This window comes from Melanerpes formicivorus, unplaced genomic scaffold (genome assembly GCF_026170545.1).
Source record: "Melanerpes formicivorus ecotype bairdi unplaced genomic scaffold, bMelFor1.0.p_v2 SCAF_23, whole genome shotgun sequence".
Lineage (NCBI taxonomy): Eukaryota > Metazoa > Chordata > Aves > Piciformes > Picidae > Melanerpes > Melanerpes formicivorus.
The window spans coordinates 3,230,057-3,253,522 of NW_027142375.1; the positions used below are offsets into that span (position 1 = coordinate 3,230,057).

General features: G+C 39.6%; 1 protein-coding gene across 8 annotated transcripts in view; it reads left to right on the top strand.

Moving 5' to 3' along the window:
• Positions 1 to 23,466, top strand: part of TBC1D5 (TBC1 domain family member 5) — a 331,491-nt gene that overhangs the window by 15,710 nt on the left and 292,315 nt on the right. For 5 of the 8 annotated variants that reach the window (XM_068152339.1, XM_068152334.1, XM_068152337.1 and 2 more), the window contains one exon: positions 7,801 to 7,862. The gene's annotated coding sequence lies outside the window, so the exon portion shown is untranslated. Of the gene's footprint in view, positions 1 to 7,800; positions 7,915 to 23,466 lie in introns of all 8 variants that reach the window. The other 3 variants (XM_068152338.1, XM_068152332.1, XM_068152331.1) reach the window with 1 other exon arrangement.

Sequence of the window (23,466 nt, forward strand, 5' to 3'; positions counted from 1 at the left end):
CTGTAGTTTGCATTCACTAACTTGATGATTTTGTGTGAAATACTCAGTCATTCTGAGAGAAAACATGCAGCCTTTCAGGTTTTTTTAGCAGTGAAGTTTCTATGTTTTGTCCATTTGGATGCCACAAGCAGTAGCTCTCCCAGTGATGCTGATTTTCTAAGGAGTTTTCATGTCAGAAGAGGCATTTGGCTGCTTATGCAATATTCATGTGCCACTCTGTTGTAGAGAGTACTGGACCAGTTTTCTGCAAGCAAACTCTTGCTGTTCTTGTTAATCTGTTTCTTAGTAAGTTCAGTGAAATTTAGTCACTGTTACAAAATGGAGTGAGATTTAGGGAGTGCAATTGTTACTGGTGTGGGTAGAAATAAAACGTTTTGGATGTAGCATAAGGTTTTCCATTTCACAAACTGATGCTTTGTGGTTCTGTGAATGTGTTTTTTATCACATTTACATGACCTATGTGTGGACTCAGGTAATTTCGGCATCAAAACGAGCAATGTCTTCTCTCTTCCTTCTGTTCTCCCTTTCTTGTGTTTTCTTTCCATGCCTGGCACTTTTGCTGGTGTTTATATGGCTGTATGGAACTGATCCAATGCAGTTTTTCTTTCTGGAGTGAGTTACAGAAAGATGTCCATGAGATGTTGGTGGGTTGTTGTGGTAGTTTTAGCCTATGCCTTTAACATTTTTCACAGATCTTGCACAGAAAGTAGTAAAATGTAAATAAATCACTATTGGGTGTAACAAGGAAAACAAATCCCATTGGAAAGCTGAGGGACTTAAGCTACTAATGTAAACAATTTCTTTCTCTCTTCTTGCTTCCTCAGGCTGGGAGATACTAACTTGCTTCTGCTTGACCTTGGCTGCACTGCTTTTGTTGTGGCTGGTATTAATGCTCTGGTTCTGTCTCTTGTCCCTTTTGTACAGGGGGGTAAGGGGGAAGCAGAGAGGGAGAAGCTAGTAGCTTCCCCTGGTCCTTGGCCAGGGGAGTCTTTGTGCTGTTTGTTAATTGCAAATATCTGTAAATATTGTAAATACTATATGTTTTGTGCACATTTGTTACATTTCATTGTAGGTGGTACTTTTGCTTTCATTTGCTTCCAACTGGGGTGGTCTGGTAAATTTCACAGTGTCACAGTATCACCATGGTTGAAAGAGACCTCTAAGGTCATCAAGTCCAACCTGTCACCAAGACCTCATGACTACTAAACCATGGCACCAAATGCCACATCCATTCCCCTCTTGAATACCTCCAGGGACAGTGACTCCACCATCTCCCTGGGCAGCCCATTCCAATGGCAAAAGACTCTCTCTGTGAAGAACTTTCTCCTCACCTCAAGCCTAAACCTCTCCTGGCACAGTTTGAGACTGTGTCCTCTTGTTCTGGTGCTGATTGCCTGGAAGAAGAGACCAGCTCCCTCCCAGCTACAACCACCCTTCAGGTACTTGTAGAGAGCAATGAGGTCTCCCCTGAGCTTCCTCTCCTCCAGGCTAGACAATCCCAGCTCCCTCAGCCTCTCCTAATAGGGCTTGTGCTCAAGGCCTCTCCCCAGCCTTGTTGCCCTTCTCTGGACATGTTCAATATATTTCTCATATTCAGTGTGAAGGTAAGACCTTTGAAAAATCAGAAGAGTCCATTGACAGAAGAGTCCATTGAACTGTTCTAGAGGTTAAGGTGCTTTTAAATTTTCTTCTGTCTGTGACACATCATAGGAACTTGAATCAGTATTATAAACCTGAGATGAGTGTTCTAGTGCCTCTATGCCACCTTTTGTTCTGGGGAATGTATCTCAGAATCTCATGATGCATGCATTTAACGTGAAGTTATTTGGATCACACAGCCAAAAAGAGTGTGGTAGCAGCACTTGGAGTGGATTACAGTCACCTGAATAAAAGATTAATAGACTTAGCACCCCATTCAGTTATATAGACAAAGTAGAGGCATGCTGCATTTTATCGAAATCTAAAAAAACTCTGTATTCATATTTAAATATACCAAGACAGAGATAGGGCAGCTCTTGCTTTACTAATGTTGGAGCATAAACCTTTAGTCCAGCAACAATTAAGGCCTAAAGTGGGAGAGCCCTTCTGTGAGATAAGGCATGATCTGATCTTTATGAGAGTAGGATGCTATACCCACTCTTTTAAGTGAACAGCATTAAAGAGAAAGATGTGTAAGGTGATGACTGCAGGCTGATGTAAAAAGTATTCAATCCTTTGCTTGCAGATTTGACCAGTTTGTAATTTTGTATTCGGTGCTTCAATGCATAAGGCATCTGAAATAAAAGTTGTAGTTGAGAAAGAATAAATTTAGAATAGAATAGAATAGAATAGAATAGAATAGAATAGACATGAAATAGAATAGACCAGATTGGAAGAGACCTTCAAGATCATCATGTCCAACCCATCAACCAGTCCAACCCACCTAAACAACTAACCCATGGCACCAAGCACCCCATCAAGTCTCCTCCTGAACACCTCCAACAATGGTGACTCCACCACCTCCTTGGGCAGCCCATTCCAATGGGCAATCACTCTCTGTGTATAGAACTTCTTCCTAACATCCAGCCTAAATCTTCCCTGGCACAGCCTGAGACTGTGTCCTCTTATTCTGGTGCCGGCTGCCTGGGAGAAGAGACCAACATCCGCCTGTCTGCAGCCTCCCTTCAGGCAGTTGTAGAGAGCAATAAGGTCTCCCCTGAGCCTCCTCTTCTCCAGGCTAAGCAACCCCAGCTCCCTCAGTCTCTCCTCATAGGGCTTGTGTTCCAAACCCCTCGCCAACTTCATTACCCTTCTCTGGACTCATTCCACCAAGTCAACATCCTTCCGAAACTGAGGGGCCCAGAACTGGACATAGGACTCAAGGTGTGGCCTAACCAGTGCAGTGTACAGGGGCAGAATGACCTCCCTGCTCCTGCAGCACTGTGAAAAAAGTAACCAATTCAGTAATATGTATTGTGGTGGCAACAGAGGAATACTTGGCCTTAAGCATATTATTTGAGAAAGAAGGATCTTAAATGTAGGGTGTTACTTTGTCATGTATATGACATCTGGGGGCTTATTAGAATGAAGAAGTGCACCACTAAGGTTCTTTGAAAAAGGGAAAAGAATTTTAAGTAGCAAACTATAAATATGGAATAGCTGTAAATTTTATTTTGCCCAGTCCATTTATTTAAGCATTAATTATTTTCAGGACTTAATAGACAGTGCACTGTTTAAATAGGGTAGTAACTGTGGGTTTGTGTCTTTAAGTGGAAATCAAATTTGGCTACCAAAACAATGATCCCATAGCTTGGTGTACTTGCCAGTTAGCGTACTATGGAGTGAATGCTGCCAAACAATACAGTGAAGGGTTAATTGTGGAAAGTGATGCAAGTTTCATTTTTTAAGAAATCAAGGGGCTGGTAAAATGTACCCTTAACTGTTGATCATTAGAATACAAAACTATCTGTTAGAATCAATTAACATGCATATCTGATGACTGATTGTATAAATACGAAAGTCAAATAATTGTAATCGTTAACCATGGCTTCAGGTCATATGAGTTGTCAGCTCAGGAAAAAAACTGGAGGAGAAAGATGTTGATTTGCATATATTCAATGTGGCATGCTGTACATGTGGGAATTTGAGATAAACCTTTGCTAGTAATCTGCTGGGTTTTATCTTAAAATCGACTAGGTCATAACATTCAAATGAGCTGTGTGCTGTATTGATAGCAAGTTGCTTTGGTAGTTTGGGATTTTAATATTTTTAAAATCAATTTTTAACTTTTTAATTTTTTTTTTAGTCAGGGACAGTTGGAAGAAGCTGATTAAAAACTTACTAAAAACATACTCAAAATTCCTTACCCGGGAACATACTTAAAATTATCTTATAACTCATTGTGAGGCTGTTACTCTTGTAGTTTTTAGTTCAACTCACACAATGTGTCTGAAAAGTACTTCCTTGCTTTTAGTCATTAAAGAAAGAAAGTAAATCATGAGATGCTAAAGGAAAGCAGCAGCAATAGCCTGTTTCTTTTATCTGATGTGTACCTGCAAACTAAGAAGCTTTATGATGAGGAGAGGCTGAGGGAGCTGGGATTGTTTAGCCTGGAGAAGAGGAAGCTCAGGGGTGACCTCATTGCTCTCTACAACTACCTGAAAGATGGTTGTAGCCGGGAAGGGGTTGGTCTCTTCTCTCTAGCAACCAGCACCAGAACAAGGGGACACAGTCTCAAGCTGTGCCAGGGGAAGTTTAGGCTGGAGGTGAGGAGAAAGTTCTTCACCGAGAGAGTAATTTGTCATTGTAATGTGCTGCCCAGGGAGGTGGTGGAGTCACCATCCCTGGAGGTGTTCAAGAGGGGATTGGACGTGGCACTTGGTGCCATGGTCTAGTCATGAGGTCTGTGGTGACAGGTTGGACTTGATGATCTTTGAGATCTCTTCCAAGCTTTGTGATACTGTGATACTTTAGAATAAACTTTATTAGAATAAACCAAACCAGGTTGGAAGAGACCTTCAAGATCATCGTGTCCAACCCATCAACCAATCCAACCCACCCAAACAGCTAACCCATGGCACCAAGCACCCCATCAAGTCTGTGATGATGATGGCAGTATCAAAAGGTGGAGAACAGATCATCTTGTTACTCCATGCTTTTTTACTGAGCCTTGTTTATAATGATGCCAAAATATTTGAAATTTGGGGTTGGATATGTGGTACAATCCACTTCCTTGCATTATCACCCCAGTTAACATGAGTTCCAGCAAGGTGGCTACCAGCACCTCAGCATGAGCAGAGTACAGAGAGCAATTACTCTATCTCTGGTGTTCCTGCTTCACAAAGTACTCCTGAACAGCATTGCCTTTTGCTTTAGCCTTCTGTTGACCAAACTTTGGGTGATCTATTGAGTAGAAGCACCTATACTATCTTTGAGGACTGAAGGGCAAAGGACAAATTCAGTTTCTGTCCTTTAGCTTAGGTGTACGATGGAATTTGCATTTGATTGCAGAAGAGAGAAAGGTGATTGTATCCCTTGCCATTGGCTGTTTTGTGCCCTTCCTTTAAATGATTTACATGCCTGTTTGAGCAGGGAATTATCACCCTATAACTTAGAAATAGTTGTGTGAGGAGTTAAGTTCTGTAACCGCAGATTAGAAACCAAAATGAGGCGTGAAAGTAATGAAAACCTAAGTAAATTTTAAAAAAGGAATAAAAAAGGTTTTTTAAGACATTGGTGACTGTAATTACAGTTTTAGCTCTACTGTAACTCATTGGGGAAAAAATCACTTTGCTCCCAGAGGCTGCTAAGCTGCAGATGAATGAATATGATCCATGACTAAGTGATGCTTCCTAGAGAAGGTCTGATTCAGAACCTCAGGATCATTTCTAAGACATTGTACATCCCAGTAATCCTCAAAATCTTCTCATGTGTGAAGGTAGATACTGCTTTTACAAGGATCCATTACTTCAAAAAAAAGAAGGATTTGGGATATGTATGATTTGTTTTGGGGGTGGATGGGATTCACAGATGTGGTGTGGGAATGAACTGTCATTCTCTTACATCTAGGCACTAGGAGAGAATATCTTGGGGAAAAAAACCAACCAAACAAAACCCCAAAACCCCAGTCTTGTTTGCCCCACTTCAGAAACAGACATTGTGAGAAGAAGGTGTGTGGTGGGTTAATGCCCATTCTGGGAACAAAAAAAACAAAGCAGGGTGGAGGGCTTGCTGGTATTTTACCCTCCTTGCAGGGTGTTTCCCCCCTGGGAAGCTGAGTCTGTTCCACTCCCCCCTTCCTGACCAGCTAGGGTATAAAAGCAGGACATTGTAGCTGTTAGCTCCCCTTTTTGGCTCCTGCCTCTGCTGGATGAGAGCTACTGCAGCTGCCCTCCTGCCCCTGTGCCACGTGGTCGGACCTGATCCTTCTCCCTGCTGCCTCCGTGCCTCCTCAGAGAAAGACTGGTTTTGCATTATTCTCTTCTTTCGTCCCACTCCCATCCATCCTTGTTCCTTGCCTTTGTGAACCTTTCCTGTTATTATTACATATATATTGTTTAAAGACAACTCTTTACCTCTCTACTTTCAAGCCAACACCAAATTATTGTTTGGTGGATTTGCTCCTTCCTTTATCTCCCCTCTGTGTTGGGAGGGAGGAGGGGGGGGATTCTCAGCCTTCTCAGTTAAGGCTCAAACCACCACAAGGTGTTTCACATCATTCAAAATATAGAAGTTTTTTGTACTCTAGTGTTGTGGGGCCTACAGTGTTAATGGCTCAAAGGAGAGGTACCTTTTTTCAGGATGACTATATTTAGCCAGGAGGAATAGTCCTTTTTAAAGCTAATTGAAATGAGCGTATGAGAGCGTGAAATTATCGGTGGCGCAGCTGCACATTTACATTACTTCTACACACCCTTTTGAATGACCACACAACAGAACAAGTACTTAATTTCCACTGTGTTCATTTTTCTTGACAAAACATGGTAGTGTGTCCAAAGGAGGGTGTTTAGCCAAGATAAATATAAAATTTATGATTAAGCAAAGTGTTTTCCTTATTATAATCCCTGAAGAGAATTTGAGACTTGTTAAATATGATGTGCCCAGGTAGTCTGAGGAGTAAATTATCCTCTCTGCTTTTAAACACTGAAACACAGTTGCAATGTCAACCATTTGAGATCTTATCAGAAGAAACAGCACTGCATAGTATGGGTTTAAACTGGATGTTAGGAAGAAATTCTTCATGGAGAGAGTGATTGCCCATTGGAGTGGGCTGCCTGGGGAGGTGGTGGAGTCACAATCATTGGAGGTGCTCAGGAGGAGACTTGATGGGGTGCTTGGTGCCATGGTTTAGTTGTTTAGATAGTGTTGGATGATAGGTTGGACACAATGATCTTGAAGGTCTCTTCCAACCTGGTCTGATCTATTCTATTCTATTCTATTCTATTCTATTCTATTCTATTCTATTCTATTCTATTCTATTCTATTCTATTCTATTCTATTCTATTCTATTCTATTCTATTCTATCCTACTCCTGTTCTATTCTGATTTCCACTGAACCAAGTATCAAAACCCCATGCATACATCCAATATATAACCTCAAGTCTGATGTACTCGTTCAGTTTCACAGTCCTGTATTGAGATCGAGAATCCATGGTTTATAATAGCATGTCTCAGTCTTCCCTGGAACATGTGTTACGGAAGCAAGCAAGTAAACCTTTTTGACAGAATGTATAAAAATTGATAACGTGATTACACTTCTGGCACATTTCTTTAACTGCTGTATTTACAGAATATCACTTTGAAAATAACTCTGGTGACTGTCAATGTTATTCATTAAAATAAATGGAGAATGAAAATTGATTCAGGAGATGAGTGGGTTTTGACCTTTGTGGTACTGGTGTTGGCTTTGGAGTGCAGCGTTCTAATTAAATTGTGACTGTACTTAGATAGTGGATATTAAATGATCTCACTGTATTCTTTCAAGGACTATGAACTTCCAAAATCAAGGATAGCATTAGATGTCAGCCAAGTATTTTGTCCTTCTCGTGGTTTGTCTTTACATCTGAATTAGTGCCAGTTTGCACAGATTGTGTGTCAGCTTAAATACAAGAAGCAGGCCTCAGTCTGCTTGAACTCGTTCCACCAAAGACTTCTAAAAACTTTCGGTAGTCTGCAGACTATAATGGTTGTTTCACATTAAGTTGCTTTGTAGAATTATAAAACAGCTTTTCTTGTGCTTTCAAATAAAATGTTGTCATCCACTAATGAATGAGATACCATCTGTAATAATTAAGGTTATTCTACTTGTTTTTCCCCCTGCAGCAAAACTTCTGAAGGTTTGTAGAAGACTGTAAAAGAACCACCAAGAAGGCTACTGCAGTATTGTAAGTACTGCACCAAAGAGGAAAAAAAAAAAGAAACACATGAATTAAGAAGGTTGTAAAGAGATTTTTTGGGGGGTTTTGGGGGGAAAAAGGAGCTAGATAAAAGGATCACATGTAAAATACAGAGCAGGATGTATTGTAGCAATCGTGTTAATAATTTACAAGGGAAAAACTGCACTCTTTTAAAATCTAAAATTGCATCTTTGTGCAGTGTAATCAGGAATTTACCAGTAGCAGTGAAAAATATTTCTCCATCCACCAAAGATTGATCTACTTTATATACATTTGTTTATTTAAAACTATCAGAATTTAGAAAATCATTGTAGTTTTGTAGGGCTGTCATTTGTTTCGGTGACTTATTGTTTAGGTTATTTTGCAGAATTATTTATTTGCTGATTTATTTATGTATTTCATTATTTATTTATTTGATTATTTAGTAAATTATTTATCTGATGAATTATTAATACATCTTCATGACATGCTTTAAATTATTTATAACTTAATTTTGAGTTTATTGCTTTTCGACGCTGCATTGTTACTGACTAGTTTTGATTATTTCTTTTTTTTTTTGCCTTGGTTCTTGAAAATTAAAGTACTAGCTCTAAGGCAAAAGTAGAGTCTTTGCAGAATCCATAGATGCTTTTCAATGAAGTAATTTACCATGTAGGTACTAATTTTGTTTAGCTTTATATTGCTTAATATCACTTTTTTTTTTCCCACTTACTGAGCTTTTGCTCTTGTTATTTCATAGATGTGCCAAGATCAAATGAGTGACCTTTAAGGAGCAAAGATAAATGTTGACTTTAAACCATGTAGAAACAGAGTAGTCCTATTTTTCCTCTTCTTCCAGGCAGCCAGCACCAGAACAAGAGGACACAGTCTCAGGCTGCGCCAGGAGAGGTTTAGGCAGGATGTTAGGAAGAAGTTCTACACAGAGAGAGTGATTGCCCATTGGAATGGGCTGCCCAAGGAGGTGGTGGAGTCACCATTGTTGGAGGTGTTCAGGAGGAGACTTGATGGGGTGCTTGGTGCCATGGGTTAGTTGTTTAGGTGGGTGGATTGGTTGATGGGTTGGACGCAATGATCTTGAAGGTCTCTTCCAACCTCGTCTATTCTATTCTATTCTATTCTATTCTATTCTATTCTATTCTATTCTATTCTATTCTATTCTATTCTTTAATTATTCTTGAAGTTAACTTGAGATATTTTTGTCCTGAGAAAATGGATGTTTTTTAAAGGAAACTCTTGATTTTTGAACTAATACATTGAAGTTCTAGTAAGAAAATAAAGTATTCACGTTAATAACTCATATGGAGTGATTCTTTTTTGATGGCAAGGTTTTAAACATAGAGGGAGGAATGGTGATATCTTTAGATACATGCAGAAGAAGATGTGTGTTGAGAGGGGAAGGTGGGTGGTTTTTCCCCACAGTGCTTTTTGTGTGCTTGGGAATTGATTAGCTCCAAAAATTCAACACGTCTGTGTTGTTGTATGTAAACTGCTCTCAGGTTCTGTGTTCACAGAGAATCATTCATAGTGCAAAACATACTGTTGTGAAGCCTGGGTTTGTGTTCCTTTCTTTTGAGAATTAAAAAGGTCCGAACACTCATCTTCTACCCCAGATAGACTACTCAGTCCAGAGAAGAGAAGGCTCTGAGGAGACCTTATTGTGGCCTTAAGGGGGCCTACAAGAAAGCTGGGAAGGGACTTTGTAGGGTGTTAGGTAATGATAGGACTATAGGGAATGGAACTAAAATTGAAATGGTTAGATTCAGATTGGATGTTAGGAAGAAGTTCTTCACCATGAGAGTGGCAAGAGGTTGGAAGAGGTTGCCCAGGGAGGTGGTGGAAGCCTCATCCCTGGAGGTTTTTAAGGCCAGGCTGGATGTGGATCTGAGCAGCCTGATCTAGTGTGAGACGTCCCTGTCCATGGCAGGGGAGTTGGAACTGGATGATCCTTGAGGTCCCTTCCAACCCTAACAGTTCTATGATTCTTTGATTCTCTAGTCAATGTATAGGAGCAGTGTAAGGAGCAGATTTTAGGCTTCATGTATGAGCACCAGCTCTGTGGAGTTTAAAACGGGTGCCTGGGATCAGAATTTGCCTTAGAATCAAGTCTGACTGATGGGTCTTTCAAGAACAATGAGCCTCTTACCTGAAGCTGCCTGTTTGACCTCAGGTCCCATTGGGCAGTTGAAAGACAAGGCAAGGGCCAGGAGAGCACAGTGCCCAACAGTCTTGTTTCAGAGCTATAATGAGTAGGGCAAAGTACCATTTTCTGTGCAAAAGTTCTGTGTGCATATCGTGGCCTTTATTCTGTGTTTAGTACTGGAAATGAATTACTCTAAAGTTTTAACGCAGCGTGGATAGGCTGCATTGTGTGTTTCAAGTTTCAGTGCTGTTGAAATACAGTAGAAATGGCCTCTGTAGACAGGTTTCACTATAGAACTTAAATTATGCATGTGTATATCCAAATTCCTTATTTTGAAATATTGAATGTATGAATATTTAATTTGTATCTTGCTTTAGTATCTTCATATGCTTGCCTTAAAGGAAGCTGTTTCCTTTGATTTATATACATGGATAAAAATGTGTGTACACTATGTATCGATGGTTTTTCCTCCATGGTGTTAGGTGAAAACAGCTTTAGATAAGGATAGCTGCTGATTTTTATTTGACATCTTCCTACCATTGTATGAAACACAGATTTGTCATGTTTTTCCTATTAATCTTAACTCGAATTCCCAATTCCTGTGATTTCCAGAAATGTTTTCTTAATGACATGTGTCAGGAAAAGTCAAGCAGTGCTGCCGATCTTAATGATGCAGTAACTTTGGTCTGTGCATAGGAACAAAGCTCTGAACTGGGGCAGAGTTCCAGGCTGAAATTTACATTTCCCTCTCTATTTGAGTGTTTTCAACGAAGCTATGGACTCCAGGGGAGTTTCTCAACACAGACACTAGTTTGTGACATGCTCTATGAATTTAGTACAGTCACTCTTATTTCCTGGTGTAAATGAGGTCTTATTGTTCAATAAGACCTATTATAAGCAGTTACAAAGGTAAGTGCTGTTAATGCATTCTGCCACCAGTTTCTCAGAGTGTGAAACACTTCCTGAAAGATGTGCTACTACTGTTATAGGGTAATATAACACAGCTTATGTCTTGGCACTGAAAGTAGCTACTTCATAATGATGACAAGTGAAAGTACAGCCAAAGGTCACATTAAACAAGAGATTTCTTTCACACCTCATCCATTTTCTGGATGTGGTATGAAAATAGCTTTGTTCCCTAGACTTCAGGATTTTTAAAAAGAACTTACATTGAAATCATTTTTTTATGCCTTGTGTGTTAACTTTGCTCACGTTTCAAGAGATGGACTGTGGAATTCTGGCGTGCTATCTTCAGTGCTACAAAAGGGTTTGAAATGAGCTTAAATTTTGAGTGCAATTAGGCAACATAAGTAGTATTTCATCTCACTCCATTTTTTTTTTTGGTTTGCAAATTTGCTTAAAGGCATAGCTTTAAGTCCTAGAAAAAGAACTATTAATGTGCAAAGTGGTATTTATATTGATGTTGCATGACTAACTATCATTTTATTCTTTTTTGTATCTTTTAAGAGGAAAGATAGGGATTTTTTTTTTCTCCCCCCTGAAAATTGCAGGCTGCTCAGAAATAGAAAAAGAGCTAACCTATCAGTGTTTCTTAGCTCTGTTTTAAAAAGATCCTGCCAGTAATGTGCAGGATAATTTACGCTGTATGCTCAATCAGTTCCCCATCTTACACTGAAATGGCTAACCAGGATGCTAAAATAAGATGTCATTTTAAAAATCTGAATAGTCATGTATTAGATAATGAAAATGAAGCTGCCTTATTTCACAGAGGGTGCTGAACACTTAGGAGAATGCTAGTTGGGAAGCCTAAATCTGGTGTATTATTGGTAGGTATATTTCTGTTCTAATCTAACTCCATAGAAATCACTGAAGCCATATTAAGCTCTTCTTCAATTTATTCCATACAGATAAAAAGAATTTACATCTCATGAGTCATATATTTCCTGTTGTATCTTTAATACAGCCATTTTTAGTATTTTTCTTGCCTCTCCCCACTATTGGTATGCTCAGAGAGTCTGTGTGTAGGAGCTTGTTATTTCACCCATGAGGCAAGGAGGAGTTCAAATCAATAGCAGCGTGTTGTTGACACTAAATGATGTTTCTTCTTGCCACAATAAGACTTGATTTTGTCATCCTAGTGACGCCAGCTTGCTTCACAGAATAGGGATCAGCACTCTCCCAAATCAAGCTTTAAAAGTGTTACAAAAAGTCCTTTGAAAGAAATACTACAGAACTACTCCAGTATTTGTAACCAGACACATACACCAGCTTTGTGCAATGAGTATTCAAGTTCTGGTTCACTTTGTAGGGAAGCTCTGTGTAAAAGGATGTAGGATTGATGGGAGCTGACAGTGATGAAAGCAAGAGGTTTCAAAAAGAAGTGATGCAAACATTACATGAAATACAAGTACATGTTCAAGATGGATCATAGTAAGACCTCAGCTAAAAAACAAACAAAAAAAAACCTAACAGAACCTCCCCAACGTGAAGCTAGTAGAAATTCTACACATTTCACAAAAAAATATTTGCAGCATAGCCTAGAAAAGGAAGTCTGCAAGAGGGAAAAATCTACAGCCAGCAAGATGGTACCGTGCTAGATCTGGGACTGCCCTCCCTACCGTGGTCAACATGAAGTAAGCAATTGTTCTCAACTTGAACTAAGTATCCCATAGGAGAAGCTGTGAAAAGATGTGAATTTGAAAGGAAATGATGTAACCATGGGAAGCAATAGTATGATGCTGGGAGCCTACAGACATAGTATTGCTAGCAGTGATGGGTTATTGAGAGACACAGGGGCTTTTGTGTTGGACATCTGAAAGCAGTAGCAGAGTCAAATCATCCTTATGATAGTATTAAAATATCCCTGTTTTTACCACAATATGTACACATTTATATCTATATCTATCTTTCCATATATATTTCAGTGCATGAAAGATGTTTTATGTTTTATATGTGAAAGAACATTAGAAGATGCTACAGCTACATGGTTTAACATTTGCATAGTAAATTGTGAGTTTTAACTTGAATGTTGAACCTCAACAGCCTGTTCTGCGAAAGCCTTTTAACAGTGAGCAGATTCATTACTAGCTGTACACATAGAGCTTTCTTGTTCTATTTTCCCTCTTTCCATTCTTTCATTTTACATAAAACAGACCTTTGTAAGGTAAACTACAATCTAACACTTTTTGGTTTTGTAATAAAGAATCACAGAAACATTTAGGTTGGAAAAGAGCCTCAGGATCACCGAGTTCAACCCAGAACCCTACTCTACAAGGTTCACCCCTAAACCGTATCCCCCAAGCACCACATCCAAACAACCTTCAAACACATCCAGGGTTGGCAACTCAACCACCTCCCTGGGCAGCACATTCCAATGCCTGACCACTCTTGCCCTGAAAAAGTTTTTCCTAACGTCCAGTCTAAACCTACCAAGTGGCAGCTTGAGGCCATTCCTTCTTATTCTATCACTAAGTACCTGTGAGAAGAGACCAGTACCAGCCTCTCCACAACCTCCTTTCAGTATCTGTAGACAGCAGTGAATACTGCAGTACATTAGATAAAAATGATAACCCATGCTTGACTTGGGGTTAGCTACGTTGGGAATTTGTATACAAGAAATGAGAAGGGGAGATACGATTTTCATTAAGTCAATTGACATAGGATGTCCACATACCACAATGACCTTTCCTGGACAGGAAAAGCTTCCTGTTTTGCAGGTAGTGATAAAACATACCTTTCTTAAAAATTGCAGTAACTAGTTATATTTCAGTAATGGTCAGGAATATTATATAAACCTTAAGCAATATTATATGGGGTTTTTTGAATGCGTGTTAACTACTGGCAATGAGTAGCGCCTACAAGAAGATGATCAGCAACTTAAAACATGTAGCTCATTTTTGTTTATCTGCCTCAAATCAAGAATGTTTTTGATGATTCTTCTCATTGAAATATGTTTTAATGAGTTAGGTCAAGTCTACAGCAGAAGCTCTTTGTCAGTTTATTTATACTAGCAATGCACAGCTACTTAGTCTTGTTCATGCATACTTCACTCCATCTCCAGTGCAGAGAGAAGGGAGGTTGTAGGCAGGAGGGGCTCGGTCTCTTCTCCCAGGCAACCAGCACCAGAACAAGTGGACACAGTCTCAAGCTGCACCAGGGGAAATTTAAGCTCGAGGTGAGGAGAAAGTTCTTCATAGGGAGACTTGTCAGCTGTTGGAATGCGCTGCGCAGGGAGGTGGTGGAGTCACCGTCCCTGGAAGTGTTCAAGAGGGGATTGGACGTTGCACTTGGTGCCATATTCTAGTAGACATGAGGTCTGTGGTGACAGGTTGAACTTGATGATCTTTGAGGTCTCTTCCAACCTTATTGTTTCTATGATTCTATGAGAAGCTAAAAATCAAGTTTGCTGGTGTAACTTCTCCTTATTGTCACAAGGTTAGCACACTTGTGGAACATCACCCACCTACTCTATCCTGCTGGGTGCAGTTACAATATCTTACCATAAACATTAAGATGCCTACTAGAAAGAGCCTCTAATATCTTGCCAGCAAGGCAATGAGAACACAGGAAGTTCAGTGAAGAAGGCTGTGCTTGGGTGATGACTTACCTCTACTGATGTATGTTTTTCCACTCAGATGAAACTCTGATATTGTAAACACTTCAGCGTAACTTACAACAAGCTGATAGTGGCGCTGAAGTTGATGAATATATTCTTTTGCAGTGCTATATTTAGTAAACATTAATTTTAGACAATTTTCTTTATCCCAGGCTCTTACATTTGACATATGGTTATGGCTGGATTTAATGCTGCTCCCTCTGTTGTGAGGATCAGCAAATATTAAAAACATCTCTTATAGTGGTTGTGAAAGCAGCAAAACTACCAAATGCAAGTGGCATTCTTATTCTCACTCTTTTGGTTGTCCTTTCTAGTTTTTTCTTGTGTGCAGCTGCCATGTTGCAGTTCACCAGAGTTTTCAGAGGTAAATTGATGTTTTTCTGTTTCTATGCAGAACTGGTTTTGTTTCTGTACTATGCAGCTCCTTGCCATGGCATTTCTAAGTTCTCTCTTCTTTAATTGGCTCAAAAGAGGTCTTTCTTAACATTGTCATTCACAACTCAGAGAGAGTTCTACTTGGCCTTTTTTGTTTCTCGTTATATCACCTATGCTCTACAGTACTACTCTTAAGGCTCTTTCTTAGAGTGGCTTTGTTGTATGCATAAGTGTGCAGTACATTCTTAGACCAATTAGTAAAACTGCATGCACATCTGAAGACATATTCTGCATTTTCAGTGAAACGTATTTTGAATAAGTAGCTGATCTATTGAGCAGAGTTGTCCATTGATTCTAAAGATACTTTTCTCTGTACTTAGACAAATCAAGATGGTAATCATTTATAATTTGTTGCCTTCATGAAAAGGAGTGATGAATAATATGATTGGAAGGAATGCATGAGTCATGAAATAGGGAGCTGGGCAATCATGGAAAAATTCACTTAAAGAACTCTCTTCTGCGTACCAAGATCTGTAATGTGAGTTCAGTTTCTGTAACATAAGGCAGAAATTATGATGCTAGAGGTTTTAATAAAAGCCTTGCATGGATGAACAGCTGTTTAAGTCACAGCCATAGCCCGTCCCTCCAGTTCCAGAGCCCCATACCTGTTGTGTAAGGGCAACTGGGAAGGTGAGGGAGGCTGGGACAGGATTCCCCTGCCTCTCTGGGCAGGAACATGTTTCTATACCTCCCTGTCTTTTAGGTTTCCTCCAGTTACCTGGTGGCAGGAGGGCAGAGGATCCTCTGCTTTTTGATGAACCTCCTGTCTGCTGCCTTTGCCTCAGGGTGTGGTTCCAGCAGTCTATTTCTCTCTCACACTCCCTGATAATCCTCATCCTTTCTAGTTTCTCTTCCTGACCTGCTCACACTGCTACAGGTATTGTCACTGCTGTACTCTGGTACCACTGCCAGGCTTAAGCACATCCTGTAACTGGACACTAGGACAGCTGTTTGTGGGGGAACTCCATTTGTGTCCCCACATTCCACCTAGCAACAGCTTTTACCCATGTGGTCACCACACTGGGTCTTTTGGGACGCGAGCAGTTACAATCAGCTGAGCTCACCTCTGTGCTCCATGGGCAGCGACTGCCTGAGGCTTCTTACCAGGTGTGGTTGTTCATGCCTCATGCAGATGTTCTTCTGGGGTTGCCACCTCCACCAGACCACCTGAGCAGCCTGCCCACAAGCTGCCACCCTTTAGCACAGGCTTCAAAAACCCCCAGAAGAGCTCCTTTTTGGCTCTTTTTGCCATGATTCCCCCTCCCACTGCAGACTTACCTACACTGGAGCTGGTCTCCTTGCGAGTGACTGTTAGCGTGTTTACAGCTCGTTTAGGGGCATGTGTCTGTCTTGAGAGGCTTGGATTCTCTAGATTTACCAAAATCTTTCCCTGCAGTTCTTGTACTGTTCTGGTACAAACATGAATGAATGTGCAAATCCTCTGTGTTTAAAAGTCATGCTTGACTTGGATTCGGACACATGTCAATGTTTGTGCATACATTTTGATTTAAAGGTAATAACTTTTGTTCAATTACTTCATTAAGATCACGCTACCAAGTGCAATGTTTTGTTCACATGTTACTTTCAGAGGAGAAAACCAAAAGAAATACAATGCATATAACACAATATTTGAAGAAACAAAGATAGTGTAGCAATTTGGGAAGACCTACATTAACAAGCTATGTATGGTCCTTCTGCTCATTTCTGTATAATTAACATTAGTGATGTATAAATATCTGTTGAATACAAATAACTTGAGCACCAGCATTTATGGTTTCCCATAAATCAAATTACAGTGTCACAGAGTAGTTGAGGGCAGAAGACATCTTTGGAGATTATCTAGTCCAGCCAGCTCAAAGCAGGGTCAGCTAGAGCAGGTTCCTCAGGACATTTTCTGATTGGATTTTGAATGTCTGCATGTGTCTGTCTTGTACTGGGGAGCCCAGAACTGCATAGTGTACCCTAGAAACCTATCACCAGTGCTGTCTGAAAGGCAATAATAACCTCTCTAGCCTTGCTGATAATACTCTTCATATTGGTCTTGACCCTTTTTGCTGTGAGGAGCCATTGCTGGTTCATGTTCAGCTTGATGTCCTCTAGGATGCCTGGGCCCTTTCCTGCAGAGCTGCTTTTCAGATGCTGGGCCTTCAGCCTGTAGTGTGACACATGGGGTATTTCTTATTGATAATTGGTATTTTTTATTACATTGCATTTTAAAATATTTTTAATTAAAAAAAAAATAATTGCTGAGGCTGCCCAGCCTGTAGTTCCATGGATCCTGCTGCTTTCTGTCCTTCAAGAAAGGAATGGCATTTGGTTTGATCTATGCTGTGATCCCCCTGCCTTTTCAAAGATTGATTAGCCAGCTCCCTCAGCACTTGTGAATCCATCCCTTCAGTGTCCATAGATGTGTACATTCAATTTGTTTAAATATTCCCAAACTTGATCCTGTGCCACCTGGATCAGTCTGCTGTGCCCTCGACTTGCATGCAGGTTTCATGGACCAGGAATTGCTGAAGGCATGTCTAAGCAGTAAAGGCTGAGGTACAAACAACACCGAGGATCTTAGCCTTCTATTTGTATTTTGTGATCAAGTTCCCATTCAGCAGCAAGTCCATGCATTTCTTGGTCTTCACTTTGTTGCTGCTGTGTCTGATGCCTTCTAGATCCCTTGCCACATTTAGCTCCAGCTGGGCTCCGGCTTTCTTAATGTCAAATGTTTGGATGATGTCTCTATACTCCTCTTTGTTTACCTCTCCCTGCTTCTGTCTCCTGTAGGCTTGCTTTCTGTGTTTAAGTTCTGCCAGCTGTATCTTGTTTGTTCTGTCAGGTCTTCTTTCCTTTTTTTTGTTCTCCTGTTTTCTGTGATGAATTGTACTGGAGCTTGGACAAGGACATCAGCCAGCTTTCCCAGACCCTCTCTCAACAACACCCTGCCATGGGATTCTGATGGTCCATGAGCAGGTCAGAGTCTCTTCTACTGAACTCTGGGGTTATGATTCCACTTCTTTCTTCTTTGCCCCCTCTTAGAATGCTGAATTCCACCATGTTGTGGTTACTGCAGCTCAAGTTGCCTCCAGCTTTTAAATCCCTGATCAGTTCTTCCTTTTTTGTAAGTATGAAGTCCAGCAGAAAGCCTCCCCCTTAACAGCTCCATGATAATTTGTGTTATCAGATGGTTATCATTGTACTAAAAAAAAGACCCTAGATTGCTTGTTCCATGCTATTTTGCTTCTCAAGCAGGTATTGGCATGGTTGAAGTCCACCATCAGGACCAGAGCCTGCAAATATGGGGGAAGTCAGAGAGTGGTAACCCAAGGGATTGTTTCATTCATAGATGAAGTTGTGAAAGATAAGGAGAAATGATTCCTTTTCAAAAGAGAGAAGGAGTTAAAAATATGTGGACTAGATTAGAGAAAAATGGCTTTCCTGCCTGATATTAGGGACTGGCCATTGGCCTGATTTGGTAGAAGGGATTTGGGATAGAGAGCTTTTTACCCAGATACTGTATATGAAGCAAGAGATCAGTAAATATTTTACTAAAAAAGCACTGAGTATTTGCATTTCCTCATGCATTATTAATAATGCTTCTGTGAAAACATGATCATCCTCACTATTTCTTTTTGATAACCAATTCCACCAAAGTTTCTACTAACATGATTAAATAGGAGGGGGAAGGAGTCGCGTGGAAGAGTTGCCAAAAGTCCTGTGGTGCAAGGCTGCTTTTCTACCAATGATTGTTTTCTGAGGTTGTCTTCTTCAGTCTTTTACCTTCAGTTATATTTTTACAATGTATTGTTCTTAGAACTACAACTGAAGCTTAATGATTTATCTTCTTTGGGGTTTTTCTGGGGGGAAATTTTGTGAGTAGGACAGTTAGAGCTTGCTAGAGACCTTGTGTGTGATGGTTTTTGAGCTCTGGAAGTTGCAACGTTGTAGCTTGCTTTCATTGTTCTCAAGTAGATAGTGGCCCAAAATCTTAATAATGTAAGAACAGCAAAGCCACAGCTGAAGTGCCTTCCATTCATTCGGTACAAGAGGCGTTGCTTGTTCCATATGGTTGTGTCTACCAACCTGTTAGCTAAAACGTGATTTGAAGTTGTTGATTTCTCTCATGCTGCCTTTGTTATGCTGATTACAAGAGTATGCTACTCCATACTCTTTACATTTTTCACTCACAGTTATTATGCCTTTGTTGTTGATTGAAATAGCAAAATAAAGTGGTTTGCATAACACTTTTTTCAGTGCAGAATACTGAAAAGATCATAGCATATGTTGGTGTTAATTTATTTCAGGCATGGGCTATACATCTCCCAAGATATGGGGAACATGAATGAGGCCTACTTCTGCTGATAATAATAAGCCTCCTTTATTCACTTACGTACTGTCAGTTTTGGGGGTGCTGATGGACAAGAAGCTTGACATGAGCAGGCAGTGTGAGCTTGCAGCCCAGAAAGCCAATCACGTCCTGGGCTGCATCAAAAGAAGCGTGGCCAGCAGATCCAGAGAGCTCATTCTGCCACTTTGCTCTGGTGAGACCTAACCTGCAGTACTGCTTAAAATGATTTGTGAGCACTGGTTTTGGAAGGTGAAGAACTCTTGGGAGCAGTTTTCTAAATGTGTTTCTCTTCTTGTATTCTATTGAAAATTTCTTGTTTAAAGTTCCTGTTGAGAAGTGTACTCAACTTTGGCCTACCTTATATACCTTGTAGTTTGGTTGCTATTCTTTGATGTTGCTGGACAGAAAAAGGACTTAGGTATTTCAGGTTAAAATGCAGCTCTGGGGAGTCTTGGATTTGAGCCTGTGCTTTCTGCCAAAATGGTGATGTTGGATGCATTGCTGATTTGTATACTTTAGAGACTGATGCTGTGAGAATCAGGAGGGGATAAGTTTGGTTCCTGATTCACTGCCACATGCACTCTGCAGCCCTCCTCTTCCTCACTTCCTTTTGGTACAGCGGAGATGACAGATTTACTGAATGGTAAATGCAAATATAACTGAGTGTTTTCTTCCTCATCTCAAGGGTTTGTCAGAATGTACAAAGTGCTGTGAGGAGAAAATGTGAGGAAAAGAAACTAGGTTGATGGAGGTGAAAAATCACACCAAGAGTGACTGAGAGTAAGAAAATCTGTGAACTCATGGCTTAGGTGAAGATGTTTTGTCAAAACTGCCATTTGCCCACACGATCTTCTCTTGGGATAAATACAATAATTGGTTTACCTACTACTCCCTTAGGGATATTCCTTAGAAGCAGACAATATTGACTACAGGTAAACCTAGAACTGGTAAGAGCATGAAGAAATGCAGTTAGTTTACTATACACTGCAAACTGTGTATGAGAATTTTCCATACACTTTCTTTGTGCTCTTATAGAGGAGGTGAAGGTTTCTGTGAAAGTTTCCAGTGGGGTAAATTAAGGCTGATGTACTTTCCTCAATCTGCTTGATACATCTCACCCCTGTTTTGTAATCTCAATCAGTTTTTATGTTTAACCTTCAAAGAAAGTCTTAAGTGAGTACTTACTTAAAATATTATTAAATCATTTATATGTGAGAGAGGTCATTTGGTAAGTTTCTGATTATTATAAACAAGTATAATTGCATTTTAATCAGAAAAAGACCAAGTATTGAATCCTGGGGTTTTTACCAAGGTTTTTTCAACCTCTATGTTAGTTTATTATTTTCTGTGACCACCTATCACTTGGGAACATTTTTGCATGAGATTGTGAACAAACTGAAGTCTGAACACACAATTTTTTTGTGGTGGTGGTTTCTTTGTTTGTTTTTGTTGGTGTTGGTTTTTAACCTGTAAGGAAACCTGTACAGCAATAAAACTGCATGGTATACTTGTATTCATGACTCTTCTTGAGGGAATTGCTGTCCAAATCCATTTCTCTCCAACTCAGATAGTTCACACACTTGCTCAAGAAAGATGCCATAGGTACTTGTCATCAAAAGCTAAATGACAAAACACCCTCCTGGATCTCTTTATTCATGGGTCCCATGTCCATACTGTAGGTACAAGAGGCAACATACTTTGGCATTTTTAGTTTGACCACAATAAGTACTTTCTTAAGAATCTGAGTAACTGACTCCAAGGACAAGTGACTTTTGGCTCATTAATGTGATGCTGGGATCATGTGTATTTATGTCTATGGTAGGCTTCCTGAAGTATGTTCCCTCTGTCTAGAAAGACCTAAGTTCTTTGAAGGCTTCTTTGGCTCAGCAGCTGATAAAAGCATGGATATCAATACTTTGCCTGTGATTTAGTTTCTCCAAGTTTAGCTTTACTTAGAGTATTGCCTTTTTTTTTAGATTTGGGATTGTTTTGGAACATCCTTTGTTAAAAGGCTGAGTATTTTTAGCACTATGACAGTGTCACCCTATTGAAAATTTTCAGAGTTCAGCTTATGCTTGGATCACTGCAGCAAATGATGATCTGTGCTTTAAATGAAGAAAGAAAATACAGTAAAATTGGAATAGAGATTTTACAGACACTAGCAACAAAAAAAGTGTTGTTTGAGAAATACATGAGATAATTGATTGTTTTGGAATAAATAGTCTTAAATGTCCTGTATTTGTGAAGTACTTTAATATTAAAAGCAGTTTGAAAACATATTTGAATGTCAGTTATTTCAGACTTGTAGTCCATACTCTACTTTTCTCTATATTGAGATTAATGATGAGAAAAAGGGCAAGGCATTTTTGTTATGGCCAATTTATTATATTTCAGACTGTGTTATCATTTGGTGAAAGCCCTATTGATTAGCCTTCATAGCTTTACAGAGCTTTTGTTCTAAGCACTTAAGAGTTGTCTCAGTCCCATAGGACTGAAAGAGAGCCGTTAGTACCATGAAATTCTTCTTCTGTGTGTTTCCAACAGCTTGGAGCCTCTTCTTGGAATACAAATTATTAGCACATTAATGCTATTAACCCCTTTAGTACAAAATGCTTTTGGAAGTAAAAATATTTTTGCATCTTCAAAGTCTGGATTGTTTCTTCTATATGAGTACAGTTTCTTAAAGCTGAAAAATGTGTTGCTGTGCCACAAACAGATGCTGCTCTAACAATGCAATACATTATGTACCAAAAATGATCTTGGTTTTAATCATAGATGCTGATTTAATGAGACAAGACTAGCTTACATCAAAAATGGATTTAGGGTGTGATTTTGTTTTCTCTGTGTTTTCTCTACATAATTAATAGGAATATGGTGCCTTATATAGTCTGTTTTAAATTTGAAAGTGTACTTTGGTTCTATGCCATTTTATATTCCTGATTTCTAATTCTGCCTTGTATAATACTCTTTTTTTATTGCTTTTTGTGATAGGAACACAAGGGCATTAGTTAATCTTGTATCTTTAATGTATTTCCTCAGAAAGTCTTGCCTCTTTACAGAACCATTCTGTTCATGCTTAAGCCTTCCATTTTACCCACTTCTCCTGGTTAATTTATTTTCTGAGTGTTTCCTGTCCAGTGTTTTCATCCCACACTTACCATGTGGGACATGTAAGATGTTTGTCTGTAACTAATGTTAGTTTATGGATCAGAAAAGCAATGCTAATCAATCTCTTCAGAAACTATCAGTACTTTGTACCTTGCAAACAGGCCTGTCCCCCTGGGAGCTTTTCATTGTTGATATCTCTTCAGTTCAACTTCCATTTTATTCCGCAGATATTTTGTAACATAACGTTAGTTGCTAGCTCTAATCCTTCTATCACTGATAGAAATTTAGATTGACAATTTTACTTTCAGATAAAGTCAGATAATACTATACTTGGGGGGGAAAAAGTCTTCATATTGTGTTCTTAATTCCACTGAACCCAGCAGAGTTAAATGTAGTTTGGATGCACAGGGAAGAATTAATGATTGGAAGATACAGAGTTGGTAAATTATTTATTCTGGCCCTGAGGAAGCTGAAAAGCTGAGTGAAAGACTAATAAATCATTTGTGGTAGTGCTGGTTGTCACTTCCAATTATTTTAGACGGTTTTGTGATAAACTGCAGCACCTGCTAGATATCCCTGCACCATCCCTTGATGCTTGCAGTGCAGCTTGTTCAGTCGATTATAAAAGGCAAATTTGTCTGAAGTTTCCTCAGGTTGGAAAGAGAATTACTTTTCTCAGTTGCCCCCTTCCCCCATTTTTTTAAGCTCCTTTTTCATTGTGTGAATAAAATAGATGAAATCGATGATACACGTAGAATTTTATTGACATGGTGTAGGTTTGAGTATGGTCGATTGAACCACTGACGAACAGGATGAGGGGCGACGTGTCTGTGTGCGTGTAAACATACCCTTGAAGGGCTGATTTGCTTTCATCTTTCTGACTAGCAGCTGTTTCCAAGGTGTGAAAACTTGTATTCATCCACTGGTTTTGAAGATTGTTTTGGAGCTAGTGCTGAAGTCAGAGAACTTTTCTACTGCTTATATTCAGAAAGGC